The sequence below is a fragment of the Myotis nattereri genome (assembly GCF_964212035.1).
Source record: "Myotis nattereri genome assembly, chromosome: 11".
Lineage (NCBI taxonomy): Eukaryota > Metazoa > Chordata > Mammalia > Chiroptera > Vespertilionidae > Myotis > Myotis nattereri.
Window position 1 is genome coordinate 17,178,012 of NC_138086.1, and position 8,463 is coordinate 17,186,474.

General features: G+C 41.9%; 1 pseudogene across 1 annotated transcript; it reads right to left on the reverse strand.

Moving 5' to 3' along the window:
• Window positions 1-665: 665 nt before the first annotated feature.
• LOC308527317 (large ribosomal subunit protein uL11-like) lies at window positions 666-1,199 on the reverse strand (annotated as a pseudogene). Its single transcript has one exon. The product of its transcript is annotated as a large ribosomal subunit protein uL11-like (transcript).
• Window positions 1,200-8,463: the final 7,264 nt, after the last annotated feature.

Sequence of the window (8,463 nt, forward strand, 5' to 3'; positions counted from 1 at the left end):
AAATACTTGTACCCTAGCTGCAAGATAGCCTGAGAGTTCAAGTGCAACTTTAGAGATCTACAGATTCACAAGATCAGAAATTCTCTGAACATAGGAAGGCTATTCATAGGCACTCATTAAGTTTGGGGAGAGGATGGCAACAAATAGTGAGAATTTCAAGGAATTGAATGTGTGGGCAGAAAAATAATTTTCCTTCTACCCTTCTAAGTAAGTTCTTCTGATTGGAGTAATAATCAAATTAACATGAGACAGATTGACAGGAGAAAATGACCAAGTTTATTATGCTTGTACATTACAGAGGTTCCATAAGAATATGGGGCTTAGGACACATTTAGTAGTAAAGGCTTATGTGCCATTCTGAACTATGGAGAGAGAGGCAGGGTCTGGGACTACAGAGGGAAAGCAGTCAATTAACAGACAAAGAAGCAAATATTTGGTAAACAGAATCTTGCTTGGCCACCCATAAACACTGGGACATGGAGGGAAGTCTAGTAGATTTTGCTTGGTTTCTTCCTGTTTGTAACATGTAGTTTATATGATGGTGATAAGGTGATAGCTCCCTTCCTTTAAGCAGGTCTTTCTATATGAATTCTTTTAGGTAGGGTCACTGTTTCTTCTGAGTCATTTGTTTATTTATTTATTTATTATTGTTGTCAAATAATCTTTCACTGAAACATTTTCCTTTGTAGCTCATAACTAGCCAGACATTCCACTGCACCACTGTTGATATCATCTATGATGTCATGAGGGTGGCGGCCATCAACATTGCAGCCCTCAGACTGGGCAGTTCCCAGGATCTCTTTAATGGTTCCAGAGTGTACTCTAGCTAAAATCAGTGCTGCATCTGTCGGGCAATGCTGACAATCTCGTCAAAAGTGATATTTCCACTGTGCTTAATGGTTTTTGTTTGTTTGTCTGTTTTGCTTTCTTCTATCTCTTGGCAGTTCTTTGGGGGCTTTGATGAGCAGGCTGAGGCAGAAGGCACTACTTCCATCTGGACCTGTCTGTTCTGAATGGTCAGTTTCACTGTAATCCTCAGACCCTTCCAATCACCGGTTGCTTTGACGATGTCATCACCAACCTTCTTTGGAGATAGGTCCAGGGGGCCAATCTCGGGGGCCAGGGCAGACATGGCACCCACTTCCCCGCCGGTGCACCTCATTGGGGTCGAACTTCTGCAGCATGGTGGAGGCAGCTGGTGCCAGGTGAGTCCGGATTCAGGATGGCCAAAGAAAGTTGCACCTGAGTCTTCTGAGTCTTTTATTTCTTAAAAATAACCAGCTTAAAATAATATCCCAAAATTTGGGGGTGGCAAACTTTGCTTCCTGTCAAATGACGGGGGTGTCTTTCTTAAAGGCAAAACAGTAATATATTAAACATAAAGTTGCTTTTTAGTTTTCTCAAGGTGACAGTGTTTTGCATTACATACATGAAAGAATTGTAAAACTTTGTCTCTAGGAAGTAAGCAGTCTTTTTCCATTTTTTGAGTTTAATAAGAACTAGCAGTGTTTTGTTACATCAACTAGGTTATTTGTCTTTGGAAAGTTAGTAATGGATGACTGGGTTGGGACTATTGTTGCTACTGTAATTAGCTAGTTATTAATATTAATTGGAAAGGAGCAAAGGGAAGGCCAGGCATTATAAGGGTGGCCATCTGGGCAGCTTCTTCGGGAAGCTGCCACTTTACACTCACCAGAGAACCGCCAGTCCATTCCCTGCAAATCACTGCGGGAAGGGACTGGACAAAGGGGAGGGTGGGCACATGCACAGTGAAGTTGAGGAAAAATACTTCCCTGTCAGTCTAGCCTGGGAAGCCGTGGATTGGCTAAAGGGGATGGAGCCACTGCAAGTACATGAAGAAATCTTAGGAGATTAAAATCCCCAAAGAATTATCTTTGTGTGTTCCTCTGGCTTTGCTCCTGCTTCCTTGCACCTGTATTTCCTCCATAACGACGTGGCGCTAAAGGCCACATGACCCAGGGCAATGCAGACCCCACACACAATGGACTGCAGCTGGAAACAAGCTAAGTTAGTCTGATTCTGCACTGAACTGTGCAAATATAGACCAGAAACTCTAGGCAATGGTTTTAATCAAGAAAGGGGCTGTGGCTCCGCTGAAGATACAGTGTACTGTACTTCTTCCATGGTGTGATGGAGGGAGAGGAGCCTTGGGAACTCAGGGGTTTAGTTCCATGCAAATTAGTGCCACTCATTCTCCCATGCGAGTCTCAGAAAGTCTCTATTCTCATGACATTGCAAGAAGCCCCCTTCCACCAGCAACAGGAGAGGACATGGAGGGCACCCCACCAATAACACTATAACTTCATATGCTGTTATGTCATTTATCTGTGAAGAGCTGTTTAGCTGACCTATTAAAATTGTAGTATGTCATTTTAATATGTTGTCAAAGCCAGTGATATACAGATTTATCAGTTGGAACTTATAAATTACTTTTTAAATGTTTGTCTCCCTCATTAGCCTGAAGGTTCTTTGAGAGCTGGAATCAGAAAGTGATCAGGAATGCTGGTGGTAGGATTCAACAATCTATGTTTAAAAAGCTCTCTAGGTGAGTATGATGGACTGACCGTCAAAAGGACATCCAGGTGATTAAATTCACCTGCACCAACAAACGTCTTCCTCCCTCTCCCCCAGTATGTAAGACATAGCATTATACAGATTGTATGTGAATTCCATTCCTCTATTCCTTTTTGGGGAGGGAACTTATAAAAACCACTGGGACTTATTCTTGTCAGTTAAGGCCAAGATAAGGTAGAATCTGTGCACACAACATGTTCATTGTTCACACCTGGCAAAACAGCTGCTAGGGCAAACCATTAGCTGTTCTGAGTTTATATTAACTAGCCATTCCATCTTAGCAGAGTAACTCAACTTCTGAATACTCGATTTACTGATTTGTGAAATGAAAGGAATGAATTAATGATTGCTAAGGTTCTTTTCAGCTCAAATGATATAATCTCATCCCTTTTTGGATTTAAAAGACTTTCAGCATTTTAAAAACTAATGGGTATCCCTGGCTGGGGAGCTCAGTTGGTTAGAGTGCCGTCCGGATATGCCAAAGTTTCGGGTTTATCCCCAGTCAGGGCACGAACTAGAATCAACCAATGAATGCATGAATGGGTGGAACAACAAAATCTCTCTCTGTCTCTCTCCACCTGCAACCCCCCCTTCCTTTTTCTCTCTCTCTAAAAAATCCATAAATTATTTTTTAAAAGTAATGGGTAAAGTGGCAGTGCATAGAGAATGTAAACAATGTTATTTTTTTTCATTATGACAAATACCATTTTGGTGGTATAAAAGTGAATATATAAACCTTAATATAAGCCCACTTCTATTGGAATAGGGGGCAGTAAAAATTATAAGCCCCTAAGCATAAAAATCCTACTATGAATTACCTCAGTATACAGGAATGCATAATTGGTGACTATGGGTTTCATGGAATTATTGACCTAATATGTATCATTTATATTCAAAACTGGATTGTATAATACTTGATATTTGTTATGCCTCTCAAGTCTCCATGGCTAGTGGTTAATATTATTGGGTTTTTTACTAGATAAGGAAAAACAGTAACTAGATAACTTAGTAACTTAGCCAGAGTCAGTGGTCATCCCATATAATAAAACCCTAATATGCAAATCGAGGGAATGGCAGAATGATCGGTCACTATGATGTGCACTGACCATCAGGGGGCAGACGCTCAACGCAGGAGCTGCCCCCTGGTGGTCAGTGTTCTCCCAGAGGGCGAGTGCCGCTCAGAAGCCGGGCTCATGGCTGGCGAGCACAGTGGCGGTGGTGGGAGCCTCTCCTGCCTCCGCGACAGGTGGGCGGTAAGGAGCAAGGAGTTCCGGACTGCGAGAGCCCTGGACTGTGAGAGGGATTTCTGACTGCCGGATTAGGCCTGATCCCCCCAGCAGGTGGACATCCCCTGAGGGATCCTGGACTGCGAGAGGGCGCACGCCAGGCTGAGGGACCCCCCAACGTGCATGAATTTCGTGCATTGGGCCTCTAGTATTAGAATAAATTCTTTATTCCTTGTTTGAAAGTCATTCAGCTCAATAGCTTTGCTTTGAGTCAGTGTGTCGGAAGTGGAGGGCAGTTATGCAGTTCAAATTCCTCATTCACCTATGCCTAAAAATGGAAAAGCCAAAAATGTAAAACAGAATATAGTATATGGATATATTGGTTTGTTACATTGCAACAGGCATTGAATAAAATTTCATTGAGAGGCAGGATAATGTAATGAAAATAATGCAGACATTCTAGTCAGACAGACCTACGTTGAAGACCAGCTCTACAGTGGTCAAGTTAACTTCACTGTACTTCAGTTTTTCCTCTGTGAAATGGAGATGATGCTCATCTCATGAGATTGTTGTAGGGAATAAACATGAAATAATGTGTGTAATAGTACCTACTGCAAAGCCTGATGCTTAAAGGTGCTATTACTATTAAATGGTAGTTGTTACTACTAAATAGAACTAAAGTCCAAGGATTTCCCACAAAAAATGATTTTGAAGACTATTAGATCAAACTATTCAGCCTTATTTATTTATTTTTTATCTTATTTTATTTTTTAAAATATATTTTATTGATTTTTTACAGAGAGGAAGGGAGAGAGACGGAGCTAGAAACATCGATGAGAGAGAAACATCGATCAGCTGCCTCCTGCACATCTCCCATCGGAGATGTGCCTGCAACCCAGGTACATGCCCTTGACCGGAATCGAACCTGGGACCCTCCAGTCCACAAGCCGACGCTCCATCCACTGAGCCAAACCGGTTTCGGCTATTCAGCCTTATTTATATACACAAACTATTTATATACACAAACTATTCAGCCTTATTTAAACACACAAGCATCGTAGCTTGAAAACTTACAAAAGTTTCAAGCTTATTTCCCTGCTCTGTTCTCTCATTTCTTGAGTATCCAACACTAAAAAGATATTTTGCCATCTCATCAATAATTACAAATCTGCCTATTATTTTAAGATTGGACCCCTAAATCTTAGTACTAGTTTACTGAATATAACTTCTGGTTTAATTGTGTCTATCTCCAGAGTCTATTTATTTAAAAAAAATCATATTTAGTGTTTGTATTAAACCAGTTTTCCTAGAAGCAGAACCTGAGACAGGGATTCAGGCCCATGCGATTTATTGAGGACATGTTCTTCAGGAAACACTTGTCAGGGAATGAAGGAGACTGCATAGGGAAGAGGAAATAGTTATGCAAATGACAGCTGAGATGTCTCAGGTGAAGGCTACCCTTAGCTTGATCCCAGAAACTGAGGCCCTGGATCATAAGTCATTCCACAGAACTGTCACCTTGAGGCAAGAGGATTAACTTTTTGTACGTCATTTATTACACAGCCATTGGCTTTGGGAGGAGGGAGCGGTTTGGGTGATGGCTCCCAATAGCCAAGGCAGTGCCAAATCTCTGGAGAAGGGAGCAAATATGAGCCATTAGCCGGCAACACTCCCAGCAGCTCGGAGCTGGGTGCAAGGACTGGTCCAGGGGTTGTAGTTCATTGTACTGGAAGGTTTCTAAATCTATGATTTTTCCTTTGCACTCACAGCATGCCAAATGGTCATAACGAGGCTTATATGAGCTGAAATCTAGTCACACTATGTTGGCCAGGTTGTGCGTGGGCCCTAGCACTCAGAGGAGAGATCTTTGGCTAATTTCCTACAAAGCCCTGAATAGACTAGGAACAACTCTAAGTATAAGCTGCAATGGAAAGGTCTCAATAACTACTGCTCAGCAGGGCAAGGAAGGCAATACAAATGTTTAAGGAAAAATAGACAGAACTTGGCTGGAGATCCTGGCTAGAACCAGGCAAGAGAACCTAGCTATGATGATCACCTGAAAAAAAAAAAAAAGGAAAAAAGGAAAAATAATACTCGGATACAAACTGTCCTGTCATCTAAGTCCAATGATTGCTTTTGTCTATTTGGACATCACTTAATCTTGATTTCACTTACAACCAGGGATACATTAAAAACAAACAAACAAAAAACAAAACTTGTCACTTCTTAGTCCCAAAGCACCTGGAGGCTTGTATTAGCTTCGGTTTAGATTCTCGCTTCAGCTCTGACTCTGTAGTGCCCTGTGACTTCAGAGAAACTTCGGCAATCAAAAAAGAAAAAATCTCAATGACCCTGGTCCAACCAGGAACTCATAAGTTACTTTAAGATTTTAAGACAGAATGAATTTAATTCAGAAACTTGTTTCCACAGGTGATAGGAATGCTGAAAAACTAGGAAACTATAAAAACAGATTATCAACAGTAGAAGGTCTCTACAGATGTGAGGCTGGAGGTGTAAAGAGAGAAGGTGGAGCTGGTCACCTTGCAGCAGCTGGAACCACAGCTGGCCTATTCTGTGCTGCCAGGCCCTCACAGGAAGGAGGAGAGCATTTCCTGATTTCTCTCTCCAGCCTTCCAGTCCTCAGTCCTGCCAGTGCCTCTCATTGGCTGAACCCAGCTGGAAGTCAGCTGATTTGAAGGCTGGGAATTTTACATTGTAGGGCTCACTCCGCAATCTCTATAACGCATGACAGAGCAGAGGAAGGGTGAGAAATAGGTTTGAGAACAAATTCTCAAGGACAGATCCAATATTTGCTAACATAACCTCTGAGTTTCCAATCTGAGAGAATATCTCCTTCAGAAAGAGCAACACATGTATATTTCCAAATTCATTCTCTCTTGACTATACTTCTCCCATTCAGAGTTTCTGCTCATTACTAGCCTTCAAATGACTTACCTATAACTGGATTCCACACGTCATCTTTAGCCTTCTACATTTTCCTATAATAGATGCCTACTCTCCCACAAAATCTGATGTTCATGCCCCTGAGTAATGGCAGCCACATTTGCCAGGTATGTTTTGTGACCTTGCCTTCTGGCCATAGCGGATTGGACTGGGACTGAAGACCTAGTTTCTGCTAGGCCAACTGAATTTGTCTCCTGATATCTGAGAACCATACGCTCTAAATGTTAGTGTATGCTAACTGCATGAACTAAGGACATATAAGCACAAACAATGTGGGGTGGCCATTTTCTACCGTGTGCACGAAAGATAAAATAATTCGCAGAGAGAAATCAGAATGAAGCAGACTTACAGAGAGAGGCATAGATGGGAGACATGTGCCCCCCCACCCCCACCCCCAGAGAGAGACACAGGAAGGGTAGCCTGCATCCTGCTCGCTGTCCCATTACTAGTTTCCATCTTTTGAGATGCCAGTTTCACTTCCTGTTCTTAGATTCTGAGAAATACTCTGTTATCCTGTGTAAATTCCTATTTTTTGGCTTATTCCAGGGGGTTTCTGTTACCTGCAACAGAAAGATCTTTGATTAGGTCAACATGTAAAACTAACCTGATGAAATTAAGTTACATATTTGCTTTCTTGCATTTCCATTTCTTCTCCTTTCAGATAGTTATGAAGATGTAAACAGTGGGTATCGGTACTTTTCTTTTCCCCTGGTACTCTTCATACTGAAGCTGTTGCATGCTTAAAGTATGTTCAATTAGACTGGGACTTTGAATCTATGAAGGAGGAAAACTCATCAATAAGCATTAAAACTGACTTGGTATGCCCTGGCCGGCGTGGCTCAGTGGATAGAGCGTCAGCCTATGGACTGAAGGGTCCCCGGTTCAATTCCGGCCAAGGGCACATCACATGCCTGGATTTTGGGCTCAATCCCCAGGAGGAGGCCGGCAGGAGGCAGCCGATCAATGATTCTCTCTCACCATTGGTGTTTCTACCTCTCTCTCCTTCTCCCTTCCTCTCTGAAATCAATAAAGAAATATATTTAAAAAACAAAACAAAAAACCCTGACTTGGTATGTTGACTCAGTTCCTACATAATGATGGTATCTACACGTATACACATGTTAAGGATCTGACACACAAGGCGACTGTGTCATCCTGTCACAGTTTCCTGTTTTAATGCAGACGCAGCCAACATCCCAGTCTTCCTCAGGCTTTCCAAGCACCATGGGATTTACTGTGTCATAAGGGACAATTGACAGACAACTTCACCTCAGCCCATACTTACTAGAGAAACTTCTTTTACTCTTGGTTCCATTCCAACATAGTTCTGAGATAATTGGATAAATAGATTGAAACAAGGCACTCATATCTGCAGACATAAGAATCCAAAGAGATCCACCAAGCCTCATTAGAAAGACACAAAAGGAATAGCAATCTGTCCTTCATTTTGAAGGAGGTATTTGTACATATTCCCCCAGAAGCATCCCTGAAGTATCAAGCTCCTGTATTTGATAGTAATGTCTATCTCCCCAAACATTCATTTATCTGACCAAGGCACTTACAATACTTGAAACTTCCTAATCTCAGGCCATTCCAGCGTGATGTTATTTTATGCCAGGAACTAGCATGATATCAAGTAGAATGGGAAGATGGTCTAAGACAGTGGTCGGCAAACTGT